The following is a 20,091-nucleotide window of genomic DNA, read 5'->3' on the forward strand; positions in this document are numbered from 1 at the left end:
GTATGATACCAATTGTGAACAGCTTTAAACTTACTGCTCAATGTGAGCTTTTCCAAGTTACAGTGTGAATTCAAACCCCTGAAATATATGAGGACATGCGTGTGCTTATAAATATGAGAGACTTTCTTTTCTACCTACAACCCAGGCTGAAATAGGAAAAATACCTTGAATTCCTTTTAATTATATGGGACGTATTTGGAAATATCAGTGAGGATGTCTCCAAGCATTTCAAATTCAGCATTTCTAAGAATGAACTCTTCATCCCTTCCATGAAACCAACTTGTGCTATCACATTTCGTAGGTCATATTACCAGTGCTAGTGAATTTCAAAGCAGAAATGTCTAAATTGTAATTTGGCTGCCTTGATCTCTGAAAATTATTGCACAACCTTTATCTTCTGCCCCTGTGATTGTAAAAACCTTGTGACTAACCTTCATTTGTACCCAGTTATCCAGTTTTTCAACTTTAGAGTCTTGTAATAGCTAAAGACAGCCCCTAATGTTTATTAATGAAGAGTCTTGGGTCAGCCCAGAGCTAACCCCAGCATATCCAAAGTTATCTGATTACAGAGACTGGATTTAACCAAACTGGTTAATCTATTATAGATTACTGACAAGTGCAATAGATTAGACTTCAATGTACAAGTCAACTATACTTCATTCTGCCATTATTTTTTGCGTATTTTGTGACTAAGCATATAATCAATCTGTGCATGCTAAATAAGATGACCTATAATTATATCACCTGGGGCCACAATGTTCATTATCCTAAACCCTGCCTGTCTTTTCTTTAATAAAACTATGAGAATTATTGCACTTTGGGGAGGCAGATTTTGGATTGTTAGGCCATCTGCTCTCCTACTGCACAACTAATAAATAAACACTTTCTCTCTTTGAAATCCCGATGTCCCAGGAATTGATTATTGAGCACATTGGGCAAAAGAATTCATGGCCCTTGTTTGATATCAGGGGGATAGTCTCACTGAGGATAAAGGACTGAAGTTTGGAGGTAAGGGCATGGTGTCAGAGATGCAAGTGGGAGAAGATATTCCTGAAAGTGTTGAGGGTAATAGTAGTGAAAACTTTAAGGTGGTGTCATGCTTGGTATCCTGAGGATGTGGTGGGCATCTGTGCTGGCTTAAGTCTGTTCCATACCTCAGAAAAGCCTATGTTCTTTTACTCTATTCCTGGGGTGTAGGCCTATTGTGGGTGGTAACTTTTGCTTTGGTTGTTTCCATGCAGATGTGACCCAGCCCATAAAAGGTGGATCTTAATCCCCTTCCTGGGGTCTTTTATGAGAGGATAAAAAGCAGAGACATTTTGGAGAGAGTGCAGAGAAACTGAAAGAAAAATGCCCAGCGAAACTAAAAGAGATTTGGGGCAGAAGGGCCAGTAGACGTTGCCAGGTAACTTCCCATGTGACAGAGGAACCCCGGATGCCAGCAGCCTTTACTCCAAGAAAGTATCTTCCTCTTGATGCCTTAATTTGGATGTTTCATGGCCTTAGAATTGTAAGTGTGTAATCTAATTAGTTTCCATTGGAAAAGTCAACCCATTTATGGTATGTTGCATTTAGGAAGCTTTAGCAAACCAAAACAACGTTTTGCTTTAAAAAAAAAAGTTGACTGCACATTTTTGAAAATAGGCAGAAGATGTGTTCTATGCAGATATAAATGCCCTACTTAGCTCTACCTATAAAATAAAGCCCAGAATTCTATTAGTGCCATGATCTACAAAAAAGCAGGGTTTAAGGAAATAGGGATTATTTCCTTAAATTGGGTTAGAAGTGAAAACTAACTGTAGGGTAGAAGACAGGCCAGTGTGGAAGTACTGTAATAAGTAAGGTATGAAATAGTGATACTCACTGTAATTAGTAAAGTATGAGGTGGTGATACTCTCAACAAACACCCAGCTATTTACAGTAAATCAACATAATCAAGAGAGATGGTGTTCTAGTTTGCTAGCTGCTGGAATGCAACATACCAGAGATGGACTGGCTTTTAATAAAAGGGATTTGTTTTGTTAGTTCTTCAGAGGAAAGGTGGCTAACTTTCATCTGAGGTTCTTTCTTACATGGGAAGGCACAGGGTAAACTCTGCTGGCCTTCTCTCCAGGCCTCTGGGTTCCAATAACTTTCCCTGGGGTGATTCCTTTCTGCACCTCCAAAGATCTGGACTGAGCTGCGAGTGCTGAGATGAGGAATGCCAAGCTGCTTGGGCTGTGCTATGTTGCATTCTCATTTAAGCACCAGCCAATTAAGTCAAATGTCATTCATTGCAACAGGCACACCTCCTAATCTACTGCAGATGTAAATCAGCAACAGATGAGGTCCACGTACCATTGGCTCATGTCCACAGCAACAGAACTAGGTGCCTTTACCTGGCCAAGTTGACAACTGAATCTAACTACCACAGATGGTAAACTAAATACTGTGTTTGCTACAACCACTTAAAACTGTAGATATTAGCCCATCAAAAGGAATTAGTATCATAAATTTTCCCTATTTGCAAATGATATCCCCTAACAGTGATCCCGAAAAATTCACAACAAAGCTCCTAGAGCTAATAAATGAACTCAACAAAGGGTCAGCATATATAATCAACATCCCTAAATAAGTAGTGTTTCTACACATAAGCAATGAACAACAGGAAGACGATATCAAGAAACAAATTCCATTTACAATAGCAGCTAAAATATATAGGGATTAATATAACCAAGGATATAAAGGACTTGTACACAGAAAACTGCAAAACTTTGCTGAAAGAAATTTAAAAAGACCTAAATAAGTGAAAGGACATTCCATGTCCATGGATTGGAGGACTAACTGTCATTAAGATATTAAGTTCTCAATTCCACCCAAATTGACTTACAGATTCAACACAATCCTGACAAAAATTCCAACAACGAATTTTGCGAAAATGGAAAAACCAATCAAATTTATATGGAAGGGCACAGGGTCCTAATGACTAAAGCCTCTTGAAACTTCTTACATAAGCCACAGTAATCAAAACAACATAGTACTAGCACAACGACAGGTATATAGACCGATGGAATAGAATTGAGGGCTCAAAAATCAATCCTCACATTTATCTCCAACAGATTTTTGACAAGATGGCAAAGACTTACTTGGGAAAGAATAACCTCTTTAAGAAATGATTCTGGGAAAACTGGATTTCCATTTGAAAAAAAAAAATGGAGGAGCCCTACCTCATACCATCTATAAAAACCAACTCAAAATGGATCAAGAACCTTAATATATAACTAAAACTATCAAACTCATAGAAAACAATGGACCGCGTGTTAAGCAATAGTTTCTTAGACTTTCTACCCAAAGCGCGCGCACACACACATGCACACACAAAACAGATAAATGGAACCTCATCAGAATTAGAAACTTTTGTTCCTCAAAAGTCTTTATTGTGAAAGAAAACCGTCTCAATGGGAGGAAATACTTGGAAACCATATATCCAATAAAGTATATAAAGAAATTCCTTGACTGGACAACAAAATGATAAAACAACCCATTAAAAGTGGGCAAAAGACTTAAATAGACATCTCTCCTGAGAATATGCACAAATAGCCAGAAAGCACAAGAAAACTTCAGGGAAATGCAAATCAAAATCACAATGGGATACCATTTCATACCCATTACAGTGGTTACTAGTAACAAAATAGAAAATAAGTGTTGGAGAGGATGAGAGAAGTAGGACCACTTGTTCATCGCTGGTGACAACATACAATGGTGCATACCCTCCTGAAAACAGTCTGGTGGCTCTTCAGCTAGCTAAGTTTAGGACTACCAATGACCCAGCAATCCCAATAGTAGGCATATACCCATATGAATTGAAAGTAGGGGCTCAAACAGATCAACTTGCACACTGCTGTTCATAGTGGCATTATTCACAGTTGCCAAAAGATGGAAGCAACCCAGGTGTCCATCAGCCAATGAATGGATTAGTAAAATGTAGTATATCCATACAATGGAATATTAGCCATAAAAAAGAACCAAGTCCTGACACATGCTACAATATGAATGAATCTTGAAGACATCATTCTGAGTGACATAAGCCAGACACAGAAGGACCAACATTGTATGACCTTATTGATTAGAAACAATTAGAATAGGCAAACTCAGAGTCAGAATCTTGAAGATATGTTACCAGAGAACTGGGGTGGGGGGATGACCTAGGGAATGGGATGTTAAGGCTTGAAATGTTCATGATTCCTATTTGGAATGATGGAAATGTTTGGTGATGGATTGTGGTGATGGTAGCATAACGCTGTGAATGCATTTAACATCACTGAAATATACATATCTGGATATGATTAAAAGGGAAAGTGTTAGATTACATACATGGTAACTGAATAAAAAAATTTCTAAAACTCATGGAAGTATATTACCATTGTGAACCCCAAGTTAAACCATGGATTTTAATTAAAGTTCAACTATAAAAATATGCTAACATCAGTTGTAACAAATGTTCCACATCAGTGCAGGTTGCTGTTGGTGGGAATGGGAATCCTGCATTTTATGCATGATTGATCTGTAAACCTATAACTTCTCTAATAAAAAAAAAAAAGGAATAAGTATCAGGCCCTCTATTGCCTTTGTAATTCAACTTTAAAGACTTAAAATTAATTACCACTAAATAAGTAATGTTTATTCTTTACAGTGTGGCATCAAGAATTCAATGTAGAATCCCATAAGCGTGATTTTGGCTCATGAGCTTTTAACGCTATGCTGATGTGCTTTTGCCTATGAGGAAAACAGTTTTCATAAAGTAATTTATTACTAATTCTGGATTCCCTTTTCAAACCTGCCCACTGCAAACCTGTACCTCTCCCCTTCTCTCCTATCTCAGTAAATGGTAGCTCTCTTCTAGAGTAGCTCAGACCCAAATCCTTGGTGTTATCTCAGTACAGTTTTCTTTCACAAATCCAATATACGCCACCAGCAGATCCTGAAAGCTCTGCCTTCAGGACCTACCCAGAATCCAAATACCTCTCTCCTGCACATTTGTGGTAACCTGCTAACCAATCTACCTGCTTCTATCTTTGCCATAATGCAGTCTATAAGTAGCAAGGAGAGAGCATGGCCCAGATGCAGAACTGAGAACATAGCAGTGTGACTGGTGAGCACAGAAAGCAGGAAGACAGAGTGGACTGAAACAGGGCAAATATGCAAGACTTTGCAGACCGTGATAACAATGTAGTCTCTATCCTTTGACCCATTGAGCATTTAGTCCCTATTTTAAGGAGGTGGATCAGGTGATTGAGTTTGCAGTTTGAGATGCCTCCAGTGTAGGAAATTCAGAGGGAATGAGTAATGTGAGCTAAGAGATAGATTGTAGCTACAGAGTTGTGGATAGTTTTCTAGAGATATTTAGAAAGTTAAAATTGGCACAGCTTGGTGCTGGATTAGTCACAGAAAAATAGAGAGAGATAAAAAATGCACCCTAGAGCCACACCTTGCTCAAATGTAAGGAGAGGGTGTTATACCTGAGTTTGAAAGGGGACGGGATATGGAAATTTATTAATTTGGAGTCATGTGTTTTTCTTCTGCTCTGGCTCTGTTGTTTAGAGACCCTGTCAGTGTTCCTAAGGACATCCTGACTTCCAAATGACAAGAACTACACTGATAAGAAAGCAACTCATTTTCAGGCTCTCCTTGTAGGTGTGCACTCATCTTGACTATGGTGTAGACCAGTTTGATTCCAGCAAATAACTGTACCGTGTCCCTTATGACCTTTATTTTCTCTTTGTGCTGCTGCCAAGAAATGATTTACTCATGCTTGACTGCAGGACAAGGTGGGAGGATATTTTTAAAAAGTAATTCCCATCTTCAAACAATTTAAAGTTTGAAATATGCAATAAATAATATCTAAATAATAAAGTAATACATCTTCTAGTAACAGTTCTATAAGAAGCAGGTCTCATGGATTACGTTCATTGCCAGTAACCAGAATCTTAAATCAGTGCCAAATATTAGCCATCGAAATATTACAAAGTGTCACTAGCAATATAAATATATGGGGCATCAGTTAAGTTCAGATATAGGCTTACATGAGTGTTAATAAAAATGTGAGAGAACTCATCAAAACCTTTTTTTAATTAAAAGTTGATAATTGCGTGGATATAATAATGTTATTTTACTCAAATATTATGAAAACATGTCTGTAAGGCAACAGATTTGGTTTGAAATATGAAATACTAAACCATTATTTATAGGCTTTGCTTTAGCAAGACAAAAATAACTGAATAATTCTATATATTTTCATTCATTATGTAAAGTCTATATAATTGCTTAGAGTGACTATAAAAACAGCCACAATTGTAAATATTATAGCATTATTAGAAACTAAACACAATGTATTAACTTTACAATATATTCCTATAAAATTATAAAATAAAAAGTATAAATAATACAGCACCATGTATCTAACCATTTTCCATCAGTGCAAGGTATTTTCTGACTTAGAAAGTCTTTCAAATGCCCCACAGAACAGGTAATCACAAGGAGCATCCTTTGAAATAGATCTTACTTGAACCCCCAGGAGCTGAAGAGAATGTTGAAAGAAATTGTACTTTTTCTGATTTTGAGGAAGTCATTTCACTGTTATTGAGCATGGCTGGATAATTAGAGTAGAAATGTATAAGAAGAAATTATTTAAAAATAGGTTAGGTATCCTTAAGATATGAATAAATGATATCAAACCCAACAGAAAACATGAAATTCTCATCTTTGTGTTTTTATATTGTTATAATATAAATTTGATTTTCTGAAAGGCAATGCATATAGCAAAATTTCTAGGACAACATGTAATTATCACTTCAATCCTGAGTACAATTTATAAGAAACTTCTTACTAATTTCCAGACTTGGGCTCTTACTAAACCTGCTATGAACATGTGTGTACAAGTCTTTGTGTGGACGTATATTTTCATTTCTCTTGCGTAAATAAATAGACGTTGAATTGATGGGTCTTAGGGAAACTGTGTGTTTAAATAGGTAAGTAACTCCCAATCCATTTTCCTAGGTGTAAAATTTTATGACCCGAGCAGCAATATATGGACGTTCTAGTTGTGATGTACACTCACCATCCTACGGCATTGTCAAGTATAATGGCATTTCATTGTGATTTTAATTTGCATATCTCTGATAACTCATGAGATTGAACATCTTTACATGTATTTAGTAGCAATTTTCATTTTATTTTGTAAACTGTTCAAATGTTTTGCCATTTTAAAACAAACTTCATATTTTCGAATACGTTTACATGTACAAAAAAATTATGAACAGAGTATGGAATGTTTTCCTATATCCTATGCTCAATTTCCCCTATCATTAGCATTTTATAAGCTTTTGGCACATATGTCACATTTATTGAACCAGGACTGAGATATTACTATGAACTACAGTTCATACTTCTTTCAGATTTCTTTAATTTTTCACTTTCTGTCTGAGGATCCCATCAGGACACCCCCTTAAGCGTGTCTCCTTAGGTGCCTCGCTTGTGATAAGTTTTCAGACTTTCCTTGTTTTAGATGACCTCGACATTTTGGTTAGGTTTGTTTAAGGGATTTTGTAGAATGTCCTTCTAGTGGGGATTCCCTGATGGTTTCGTGAGATTAGACTGGTATTGTATGTTGTGGGTGGGAATAAAACAGAGGTAAAGCACCATTTTCAGCACATCCTATCAAGGGTACATCCTGTCAACATGACTTTTCACTGTTGAAGTTTTCCCTGATCACTCGGCTGAGGTTGGGTTTGTCATCTCGCCTCTAAAGCTGTTCTAATTGCTCCCTTTGCACATTGTAATCTTTGGTAGGAAATCATTATGTTAACTATGGAAGGCAATATAAAATCCCACATTTAAACAGTTGGGATTTACAATCCGATTTCTTGAGGGCAGCAGAGTTCCTATAAATTATTTGGAATTTTCTGCACAGATTTATCTCTCCATTTATTTACTCAATGTAATATTTGTATCAAAATGGACTCATGGATATTTACTTTGTACTTTGGGTTCAGAGCCAACAAGTTATAAAATCCAACTATTTTATTGCTCAAATCTTTCTATCTTTGGTCATCGAAATTGTGACAGTTGGCTCCTATGTCCCTTTTATATATCCTTCAATGTAATTTTCTTTTTCTCCCTCTTCTGCTGTTTTTTATTTTGGTTCGTTTTTAGTACTTCTTCCTTTCTGACATTACAAGATACTCTAGGCTCACCTTATATATGTCCATCCCCAGTCCTAGAATCAGCATTTCTCCAAAAAGCTCTGGTTCCTTTTATTGGTGAATGGTTTTAGAAACCAAAATCTGAGTTCTAGGTGTATACTGTTGCAATTGGGTTTTATGACAAGAATAATGTCTACTGAAATTGCCTTTCCCAGCTCTTCTTACAACTTGAACGTACTTTAGGGCAAAGGAGAATCAGCCAAAGTATTGACCGATTATCTGCTTTATGTGCAGTTTTCTGCCAGGTGGACAAGGACCTTACAATTTGGTTGGGGAGAGGAGTTACCCCCAAATTTGCAGATTCCTAGATTAGTCTAGGTCCTATTCTTCTCTATATTAGTAGTGTGGTGTAGCAATAGTCTCTTACCATTTCTGGGACACTTTTTATTAGATGAGGAAGTTAGGTTAGAGGATTAGCAAGATTCTTTCATGTGCTATAATTTTGTTCTGTGAAGGCAATGCAGCACATAATTAAAAATTAAAGCACTGAATGTAATTACTAAAGGAGTTCAGAGAACAGAAAGAAGGATGAGAGCTGAAACAGTGAGTGGGGTGGAAATGATGAAAGATACATGACCAAAGATTTCAGGTGACTACAAACTATTTAGTGCTTGGGTTTATAACTGAAGTCAAGCTTTCATGACCCATTACTCATCTTTATCTTTTCTTTCATGTGTCAACGGTGATACTACTCTGAACCACGTTGAAATTGATCGATGCTTGATTAAGTGGTTTACTGCTTATTATTGAGCTGAGGTTCAATTGAAATATAAGACATGTTTAATTTCTGAATAAAACACAGTGAATTATTTTAGTTTTCCGGCTTCTAAAACAAATACCATGTCATGGGTTGGCTTAAACAATAGGAATTTATTGGCTCAAAGTTTTTTTTTTCTTTTTTTTAAAATTTTTTTATTAATTAAAAAAAATTAACAGACAAAACATTAAGATATCATTCCATTCTACATATACAATCAGTAATTCTTAATATCATCACATAGTTGCATATTCATCATTTCTAGAACATTGCATCGATTTAGAAAAAAATAAAAAAGACAACAGAAAAAGAAACAAAACAATAACAGAAAAAAAAAAGATTATGCATGCCATACCCCTTATCCCTCGCTTTCATTTACCACTAGCACTTTAAACTAAATTTATTTTTAACATTTGTTCCCCCTATTATTTATTTATTTTTTTAATTAATTAAAAAAAATTAACACAACCTTTAGAAATCATTCCATTCTACATATGCAATCAGTAATTCTTAATATCATCACATAGATGTATGATCATCATTTCTTAGTACATTTGCATCAATCTAGGAAAAGAACTAGCAAAACAACAGAAAAAGATATAGAATGATAATATAGAGAAAAAAATAAAAATAATAATAAAAAATTAAAAAATACATATATAAAAAACAAAAAAAACACAAACAAACAAAAAAAACTATAGCTCAGATGCAGCTTCATTCAGTGTTTTAACAAAATTACATTACAATTAGGTAGTATTGTGCTGTCCATTTTTGAGTTTTTGTATCTAGTCCTGTTGCACAGTCTGTATCCCTTCAGCTCCAATTACCCATTATCTTACCCTGTTTCTAACTCCTGCTGGTCTCTGTTACCAATGACATATTCCAAGTTTATTCTCGAATGTCGGTTCATATCAGTGGGACCATACAGTATTTGTCTTTTAGTTTTTGGCTAGACTCACTCAGCATAATGTTCTCCAGGTCCATCCATGTTATTACATGCTTCATAAGTTTATCCTGTCTTAAAGCTGCACAATATTCCATCGTATGTATATACCACAGCTTGTTTAGCCACTTGTCTGTTGATGGACATTTTGGCTGTTTCCATCTCTTTGCAATTGTAAATAATGCTGCTATAAACATTGGTGTGCAAATGTCCGTTTGTGTCTTTGCCCTTAAGTCCTTTGAGTAGATACCTAGCAATGGTATTGTTGGGTCGTATGGCAATTCTATATTCAGTTTTTTGAGGAACCGCCAAACTGCCTTCCACAGTGGTTGCACCATTTGACTATTGGCTCAAAGTTTTGAGGCTAGGAGAAGTCCCAAATTAAGGTGTCAAAAAGGTGATGCTTTCTCCCTAAAGACTGCAGCATCCTGCAGCTGGCTCCAGCAATTCTTGTTCCTTGGCTTTTCTATCACGTGGCATTGCACTTGGTGGACTCTCCTGGCTTCTCTCTCCATCTGACTTTCACTCTGCCTAGAAAGGGCTCCAGGGATCTGGATTGAAGCCCACCCTTATTCAGTGGGGCCACACCTTAACTAAAGTAACATCCTCAAAGGTCTTATGCACCCTGGGCCTGTGCCCACCAGAATGCAGACAACCGTGTCCAAACTCGGATGTATATTTCAGTCCACTACATTGAGTAATAAATGATGTCCAGTTCTAATAATAATGCTAGCTGGAAAATATGATGTCTTTGTAAATGGCTAGGTACTCTCCTTGAGCTCTTGTTGGTCCCAAGAATTGTGCGAATCCCACTTGTGATCAGTTGGCAGCATGTCAGAGACTCTACCACGTGCAGCAAATAATGTTTGCTCCCAGCTGCTGCTAATCATTTTCTTTGACAGATTCAGCTCATGATTAGAGACTAAAGTAGCATTCCCCATGGTGTCTGGCTGTGGATTCATGAAAATAGCTGCCATTGGTAAACGTTTTAAGTGTGAAACAGCAATCTACTTCCATTACCAGGGAAAAATGCACAAAGTATATTGACATTAATGAAAGCAGTGGATGCGTTTGCTAGATTTAGATCCCATATCAGCAAAACAAAGAAATGTATGTGGTTGAAGAGAGAAACCATGAGAGAAAATTCTGTTTTTTAGTTTTATTTCTTTGATTTCCTGTGAGTAACAGGCACAAAATTAAGAATTTAAAGTACATTTTGCTATGGTAAAAACATTTCAAAATCACCTGGATGGTAGCCTAACTTAGATGCTGAAAACCTGTTTATCACCAGTTTCTCCTGGTGATTGTTGCACTTTTTTAAAACTTAAATTACCACTGATTAAAACCATAATACACCCCTCCTAAGTGTTTTTGATTCTTTCTGCTAGGATGGTAATTGTTAATTGAATGGCAATAGGTCTGCCAACATATTGCATTCAAAAGCAAATAATAGCAAGAAGAAAGCAAAGTGTGAACTAAATCTTAAATAACAAAATTGGTTCTATTGAGTTAGTAAAGCAGAAAGTAAGAAGAGCTCCTCTTTATGGGAAACCAGAAGTCTTGACTTTGTCATCGATGCAATGTGGGAACTTGAAGAATTCAGACTATCAGTTTCAGTCCTTATGCAAAATAAATAGAGGGAAGAAGTATCTGTCAGGGTTTCTTCCAGGCCTAAATACTTGAAATATGTGTTAACTTGAACACTAGAATCCTCATGTTAAAGGAAGACTCTACATTAGGAAAGGAAGTAAATAGAAAATAGAATGTGATAAAATGTTAAAAAGATTGAGTTAAAAATAAAATCTGACAAGAATCCTATCTGTAGAGGGTATATTATACCAAAAATTAGAATTTTCTCATCAAAGAAGTTTGATCTTCCCGATACAAATGAGTAAGTTGAGGTTCAGGTAAGTGGAGACACTTGTTCAAAGTCAGTGATTTGCTGTTGTTGTTGCATGGGCAGACACCGGGAACCGAACCCGGGTCTCCAGTATCGCAGGTGAGAACCCTGCCTGCTGAGCCACCGTGGCCCACCTCAAAGCCAATGGTTTTGGACTGACTTTGATTTTGATTTCTATGTGACTAGAACCCAGGCAGCCCCAGCCTCCCGAGCACCATTTCTAGTGTTGTTCCTTTATTCTTAGTACATTTAACATTATTATTTGTCTTTCATAGTTCATTCGTCTGTCATACAAGATTGGACATTCCCTCTTATTCATTCATTCAGCAAATATTTATTGAGCACATACTATATACCAGGCACTATTGTAAATGAGACACTGTTCTAAAGGAAGGAGCAATTTTTTTGCCATTACAAGCAAACAAAACAAATACTGTACAAAAAAGTTTTACCTCTAGATGAAACCACATTCTTCTCTAGCACATCTATTGTATATTTGAGAAAAATAGCCTACTAGGTTCGACTATCTGCTTTATATCAGCCAGCAAAAACTGACTATGGATATTACTATTTAGATGTTTTAAAGATCACCTTTCAGAAATATGCACATTTAAAATAGAAAGGCATCCTCACAGCAAATCAGTTTCATTTCTTAAAATAGCCAGAAATATCTTTAATCTTAAACATTCGGTGTGAGTGTGTACACAATGAAATCCATCCACCTAAATATGAACCCATTGTCTCAGAAATATCAACTCTTGGTTTCAGGGAAACAAAATGTAATTATGTATTTTAAAAGAGCTTATAGTATACTCAGCACGTCTATTTAAATAGATAAAATATTTTCTCATAGCTCTATGCTCTTAAATATTTTTTGAGTTTTGAAGGGCTATTATACAGATGATAATGCCCCCAAAAGGCAGTTCTTTAATACGTTAGTGTATATCATATAGAACATCTATGGGCAGCAGAGTTATATAAAAATAGGCAAAACATTAAAAATGCATCATTTTGAAGCTTTACATTCCATGTGTTTCCCCCATCTTTACCCTAAATCGATATTTTTTATCCATTTTTGAGATGATCATTTGTTTTCTATAATGCCTATGTAATTTAATGGTGCTGTTTATGAAATAACACTTGAGCATGCATTTTTCTTTAAAATTCCTCTAGCACTAAACAAGCTAGGGATAATTTGGGGGTAGCTTGGCATATTTCCATAAAGGCAACAAGGGACTGCTTGGTCAGGTGCATTTAGATGCCTTAGCCGAGTGAGATCACTGGGCAAATAGGCAATCGTCCCCCCAAACACATACACAAACAAATAAGCAACACCGACAAAAACGCTATTTGATAAACTTTGTAAAAAGTAAGCAGACCAAACTCTATGTGAAAATAAATTATATAAATTGTAAATGCAGTTTCAAGGCTAAAGTGTAAAGAGTCATAAGTGTGTGTGAAACAAGAAAGCATGTTAAATAATTTTGCTTGCTTTCAAGGATAATTATCAAAAGATTGGAATGCAAAATGAAATGATTGCTTAATCAGTCAGCAAAAGTGATGGATGAGATGTCGAAATTAAACAAAATTCAGTCAATTTGAGCATTTACAGCTCCCTCACAAGGCATGTCAGCTGTGATTGGCCAAAATTAGAGTCTATGAGAACTGGTTTTTGTTCAGATATATTTGACCTACCATGAGTGCCTCTCTCTTGCAGTACTTTATCACATTCAGCTAACAGAGATCAAGTGACATTTTCTATTTCTGCTTCAAACAACTTGTCATGACCTACAATTCGTTATGCACATTGTCTCTATTTTGTAGCTACCATAGGTGACAGTGTCACCAATTGCAACTAGAAAACATGGTCACCATTTTTCCAGTATCTAATAAAATTTTGGCCAACAGTTTCCCAGGTCTGACTAAACTTTCCCCAGCACTTATCCAGCTACTTCCAAATGTCACGTTTACGTTTTTGCTGGGGCGTCACCCAATTTCTAGTTGTTAATTTCTGTGCCAGCAGTCTGCTGCTGTAAAACAAACCACCCCAAAACTTTGGCATTTTAAACAACTTATTATAGTGCTCTCCAAGTCTACAGGCCAGCTGGAGATTGACATCTGTGGACAGCCAGGCAGTCTGTGCCCAGGGGTTGTCTGGCTATGACTTGGGGCACAGTTCTCCTCCTCGGAGCCTCTCGTCCTCCACCAGGCTAGCTCAGGCTCTTTCTCCAGGGCGTCCTGGGATTTGACAGTCAGTATAAGTGAGCAAAGCTTCCTGAATCCTAGGTGAAGATTGAGAACACCATTACTTCCTCTGACTTCTGTTGGCCAAAGCAAGATATAAGGTCAGCCCAGATTCAGGCAATGGGGAGATTCCTCCATGTCCCCGTCTCATCCCCAAGGGGAGTAGCTGCAAAAATCACATTGAAAAGAGAGTGGATACAGGGAGGGGAGCAACTGCAGTTATTTTACAATCTACCACAGCAGGAGAGCCCTCTTTACTCAGGTGCATGCACGTGGCAGAAAGTGCTGTTAGGAATTCAAGGGTGGGTAGGACAGAATACATGCCTGTTTCCTTGGCAGCCATGTTCCAGTTGGGGGAGAGAGGCTAAACAAGGAAACCAGCTAAAAGACTAGGTTATTGTAAGGTGATAAATGCTGGGATGAAATAAAACCAGGACAAAGTGATCGTGTAGTAGGTAAGGTTGCTCTAAAGAGCATGTGTCTGAGCTGAGAGCTGAAATGACATGAAGGAACCAGTAAGGGCATAACCTAGCAAGTTCAAAGCCCCTTAAGTGCATGAAAACTTGCTATGATTTTAGTGCTACAGGAAGGCCATTGAGGCTGGAGCAGAAGGGGCTGATGGGAGGAAATGAGGTCAGGTCAGATCAGCCTTTCCCCCCAGATATTCAATGTGCTGAGGTAGTTAAATGTAGAGACAAATATGCCACAAAGAATCAGTATTGCCCCTTTGTCATAAAGAGACATTTCCTTCCTTCTGAATGGTCAAAAGAAGTATATCTTTGTAAGTATGTGTTTTTGTACAATTGCTAAGGGTATGTTATACTATATATATATATATATCTACTGTACTCTATACAGTGTGGCTGTAGAAAATGTATGTCATGATTCCATTCCTTACTTTCCAGCAGATAGCAAGAGGAAAACAAATGCTGTGCTTGGACTTTCAATGCCATCTGGAGAAGTAGGGTAAGTGGCTTTGGTTCTCATTCCTGCTTTGGGTATTTCAAAAAATGTGGTAAGGGCGGGCCGCGGTGGCTCAGCGGGCAAAGTGCTTGCCTGCTATGCCGGAGGACCTCGGTTCGATTCCCGGCCCCAGCCCATGTAACAAAAACGGAGAAACAGAATACAATAAAACAAGAAAATGTTTAAAAATGTTTCCCTTTCTTCCTTCCTTCCTTCCTTCTATCCTTCCTTCCTTCTCTCTGTCTTTCCTTTAAAAAAAAAAAAAAAAAAAAAAAAAAAAAAAAAAAATGTGGTAAGTGTGCATGTTATTTAATTTCTCCCTTGTCCTGAAACCATAAAATTAAATTCGTTTCCTATGGCAATATTTGTATCTATAGTCTGAAGTGGTAAATTTCCAGATGATTTAATATCAGAGTAAAATAGCTTCCATATTTTCTCAGCCATGTGGTTTCCATATGGCTCCTCTTAATAAATCCAAGATCTATTATACATGTTTTCATTCCTACTTCCTCAGTTGCTTCTTTAAGCCCTCACTCACCCTCTGTTCTCTGAGCTGAAATTATATCAACATTAGGTTTACACCAGTTTTTATAACAGAGATTTATCATGAGTATTATCCAGTAATTATGAGCCAAGGCTTGTTGTGTTTTGGATATCTACCAACATGATGCCTATTTGCCATTATTTGTTTTAAAAACAAAAAAACTATTGGAAATGTACAGACATAAGGATTATCACAGAAATGCTCTGCTTACTCAGTTTTCTTGGGAACATATAAGAATCTCTCTCTTTCAAGAGTTGTCAAAGTTGAACCACAAGGTTGAATCCTCCTACTTGAGCAGACTAAACAAGCAATTGATCCAGTCAGCAAACATGAGTCTAGTTTGTCTCCCTCAAAACCTAACTCCACAGGTAATAGGTTCCTTTTCTACAGAAAGTAGGCACTATTATATATGTTGGTAGTTTTTTTTTTTGTTTTTTTTTTTTAACTTATCACTGAAAATGCCATTCTTCCTCATCTAGCTTCTCAAGCCTAGTTACATATTAGGATCCCCTGAGCAGCTTTTGAAAGATGTTATTATGCATAGATTTTCTCTTCAGATATTCTTATTAATTTGTATAAGGTGAGGCCATTATTATGTCTTAAATGCTCCCCGGTGATGCTATTGTTCAGCCAGAAGTGAGACGTGCTACTGGCCATTGAATGACTACTACTCTGATTAAATTGCATTTGATTTTTAAATAGCATTAATTTTGTTTCTGAATTTGACACATTTCCAAAGAAAATTTCATTCACTGTTCTCCTGTGTGCACAGATAATCTTTCCTGATGATGGTTTATTAAGTTAGGTTGCATGAGAGGAGCACCCACATGACAAAGATGTAAAGTCATTATATGATGCGATAGGCTTTGCATACAAATTGCTTCAACTAATCATATTTTGAGAGCATAATTAGCAGTCTAGGGAAAAATAAACAAAGATAGCTGTAGGTTCTAATGCAGCATCTTTAGACCTTACTCTCTCTGGTATGGGAAATCTGAATACTGTGTATTCCTTTGAGATTGGTCAAATAGCATAGTGACATATATTGTTACACGGCATCTTTGATGAGTTACAATATTAATTAAATGTTACAGTTGAAGAACATTCTATGCAAACTAGGGTAATTTTATGATGAGATTTTAAATCTGACCATCTAGCTAATAAACCAGAAGTGAGCTCTGCTGGTTCCCAGAAAGGTCAATGAAACTACTTTTTTCCATAAAGTAGAACAAGATGTGTCTACACATCACCGAAACATCTGTGTACACCAACAGGTAATTGAATGAATATATATTAAATAGAGTTCCTATATTGTTGGACATTGTGAACTCATATGTGTGTACTGAAAAAGTAATAATAATACTAAGATTGGTTATAAGGAGAATGAATCTTCTGTATGTCAATATAAAAGAGGAAATTTAAAAGAAGAGAAAAGGCTGCAGATTAAAACACATTTGTCACTGCTTCCAAGATATATCCCAATTTGAGGTATGTTAAGATACATACATATATATATAAATATTTATATGTGTGTATATATATATATATACACACTTTATATAAAGTGTCTTAGAATTAGTGGAATACAGTAGAACTTACCAAGCCCTTAGTTGCCAAAGGAATTGTGTCAATTCCTTAATTCTCACAACCACCACATGAGATCCATTATAATCCCCAATGTACAGATGGGGGAAATTATGGTTAAAGACGCTGAACTGCTTCCCAAAGATTGTTTTTTTAAAGCAACATAGAACAATACTGCTTATAGTCCATTCTATTTTATTTTATTTTCAGAATAATATGGTGTGCAGAGTTTTGCATAGGGTTTATGGTACCTCAGAAGAAGGACACTTAGGTCAAACCCTGAATTTTTAGAAACCACCCTGGAGCAGATGGATGTGATTTTTTAAAGACCTAAGTAGTCAGTGTTGCCTGAACGCAGTATTAATGTGTGTGAGTAACAGAATAATGCAAAGAACCTGAGAATTCTTAAGTCAGAAAACTATTACAAATCAACTCTCCCATTTTTTAAAATTAGAGATTTGAAATCCAAGGAGGTCAATGCCTTTGCTGAAGGTCAGTGTGGCAATTCATGGCAGAGACTGTGCGGTCCCAACATTGCAAGACTTGCTTTTGACAAAATCATTATTTACAGTGCAAACTGTAAATTTTGCAGACATGGTAACCCAGTGCAAGGTCTTTAGGTAAGGTAGAGACATGAATGGAATTTTAAGTCTAGAAAGATTTCAGCAGCGGCAATGTGACAGATACTGAGTAGAGGAAGACAAGTATCAGACCATTATGTTAGCTGGTGGTTCTCAAGGGGGTGATTTGATGCCAGGATAACATTAGGCAACATCTGTAGACGTTCTTGATTGTCAGGACTGTGGGAGAAGTGTTACTGGCATCTAGTAGCCAGAGACCAGGGATGTTGTTAAATATCCTATAATACTCTGGACAGTCTTTTTCCCTCTCCATTCCCACCTTACCAAAGAATTATCCAACCCCAAAGGTAGAAGTGCTGAAAATGGGAAACCCTTCCATACTCTAACGGAACATCAGTAAGGTTTGAACTGAGACAGTCAGAGTGGGGTTGAATTCAAGATTCATTCATTCTTTACATTTTCATTGTGGATCTACTCTGTGCCAATGGCCATAAGATACTCCAGGACAAAAGGACGAAAATATGGAAAAGGTAGTTCCATCTTCACAGAGCTCAGAGTGTAATGGCGGATGTTGATGAGGACAGTGAGATAAGTAAACATTTCATTAGGAGCATTTTGATGGTGGAAACACATGTAACGATGGGAAGTCATGGATGGTCTACCTCCTGCAAGGGGCTTATGTTCTGTCCGTGGAGGAAGACATTAAGCTTTTCACTATTTAATTACAACCGTTGCATGTATAATGAAAGAGATTCTGCCAACCATGTTTTCAATACTACCAGCACAAATAATGGAGCATGTAATATAATGCCATGGTTTATGTAATACTTCATCCAGGAAGTAACATTTAAGTTAAATTTTTCAGACCAAGGGAGGGGGAAGGGGTATCCTTCAAGTGGATGGCATATCATGGGCAAAAAGGCTGAGCCAGAAGAAAGAGGAAAGGAAAGGTAGGGAGCAGAGTGCAGGGTAAGTCTACACTTACAAAAGGGGAAAGGGGGCATTGAGGAGGGCTTTGAGGACAGGCTCCTACAGGGACCCCAGAATGATCATTGTTCTTAACCCAGCACTGAAAAGAAATCACCTGGAAGTGCTGATTCATGATTGGAAACCATTAACATTGAGATGTAAGGATGACCCAGCAGCACTAAACGCAGCCATGCTTTCCGAATGGTGCAGGCGTGCGATTAAGAATTTAGGATTTCTTCACCTCCTCTTGGATACTTGGGATGGTCATTATTTGGAATGCCCATGTGAACTTTTGAATGTAATCTCAGAAAACTTTGCTCCCCAACCCCAGTCCCATGCAATCAGGGATTTTGTCTCAATTCACTTTTTGAGAAACTGTTGCAATCCCTATGAATTTACTTATGAAAAGCCATCGGATTGAATGAAATAGAGCACCTCTGAATATGACATTTCAGAGAATCAGAACCATGGGGAAACACACTTTAAATTGCAAATGAGGTTTTTGGTGCTCTTTTTTGTTTGTTTGTTTTTTAAGCAATTATACCAACTGAAGAAAGGAGATGAGTTTTTGGGGTCAATCTTGTATTTTCTTCTTAGTGAAAATTTGTTTTGGAGATCAATAGTGTCACTGTGATTCCATGGTATTTATAGGAAAGACCATGCTTTCCCAGGAGTGGCAATTAAATTACTGGAAAAAATTAAAATGATAGGGGATTACAAAAAGAACATAACTATCTCTTCATTTCTAATGACATTTGTGAGATCTGCTACATGGTGAAATGGTGAATCTGTGTAGAGTGTTTAAAATATTTAATGCATAATTTACCTGTGATATGATTACCTAAACAGTGAATTAATGATTTGTATAATAAAGCAATATGGCAAGGAGAAAAAAATCACAGACACTGGAATCTAGCCAACCTGATTCTAAATATTGGTTCTGGCCTTTTAATTACCTTATCACCCACTAGGTTTGTGGGAAAATTGGGTTTAATTGCTGTAAAGTCTGATATGGGTTGGTTGGTATGCAAAAGCTGAGAATTGTTGAGAAAAGATATATAAAACTTAGAAAACAAGGAGTGATATAATAATAATGTTAAATGGATACTGTTATGAGAGGGGCATGCTTTTCACCAGAGTCATGTCCCTATTTGGCTAACTCTGATATCAAAATAATGGGAGTGCCCAGATATCTCACACATTTCAATACCTTCAATTTTCCTTGAGAATTCATTCATCCAAATATCACTGCAAATACAAAAGGCACAATTGTATATTAGGAAGTACAAAAATTGAACATGACTTCAAACTGATAAATTGCTTCTTGCCTTTAGCCTTTGGGTAATTAGAAGTTATTTTTAACATC

The sequence above is a fragment of the Tamandua tetradactyla genome, chromosome 16 (genome assembly GCF_023851605.1).
Source record: "Tamandua tetradactyla isolate mTamTet1 chromosome 16, mTamTet1.pri, whole genome shotgun sequence".
Taxonomy (NCBI): Eukaryota; Metazoa; Chordata; class Mammalia; order Pilosa; family Myrmecophagidae; genus Tamandua; species Tamandua tetradactyla.